We start from the raw sequence: 789 nt of genomic DNA on the forward strand, positions 1-789 counted from the left end.
ATTTAATTTATTTTATTTTCTTAAATGTGTGTGTATATATATATAGTATGTATAGAGTTTTAGCTTTTAGTTTTAATTACTTTTTCTTATTTGTAAGTCGCTTTGGATAAAAGCGTCTGCTAAATGACTAAAAGTAAAGTAAAGTAAAGTAAAGTAAATGCGTGTTTATTATGGTCGTCGCTATTTTAAAGACGATTCTTAACTTCACGTGCATAATTGTAAGAACGTCCGCAATAAGCATTAGTTACCTGGAATATAATGAAACGGAGAAACAGAGCTAACAAAGATAAAAAAAAAAACAGTTTATCAATACAGGGTGAATGAATGTCGATAATTAAAGAGAAAAATGACAAGTTTTTAAGAGGTATGTATGCTATGTTTACTTTAATAGCCTAAAAATGTTGCGTGTGTGAATGCATTAGGTGCGAGAGCGCGTTGTAACTTGATGATCATAACTTGATTCGTAGAGTCGTCCCATATTTCTCTCCTCGGGTAAAGCGACATTCTTCCTTCATACAGCACATGCAACAGAAGAGGGAGGGACTCGAGCTCAGAACGCAAAATTATGGCTGCCCGTACAGTTTGTGTGCAGTTTGAATGCTGATAATTTAAGCGAAAGGTGTTTAAATCCCAAAGAAGCATTATGCGTGCTTATTTTTATTTAAGAACCCAAGAACATAACTTAAGTTGATTTGTGCAGCGCTTTATGACCCCTGTCAGATATCTATAGGGTCCAAAAAAATCCACTCATGCCATTTTTCTAACAATACAGGCAGAAAGGAGCCGGAG

The sequence above is a fragment of the Sinocyclocheilus grahami genome, unplaced genomic scaffold, assembly GCF_001515645.1.
Source record: "Sinocyclocheilus grahami isolate Dianchi unplaced genomic scaffold, SAMN03320097.WGS_v1.1 scaffold5752.1, whole genome shotgun sequence".
NCBI lineage: Eukaryota > Metazoa > Chordata > Actinopteri > Cypriniformes > Cyprinidae > Sinocyclocheilus > Sinocyclocheilus grahami.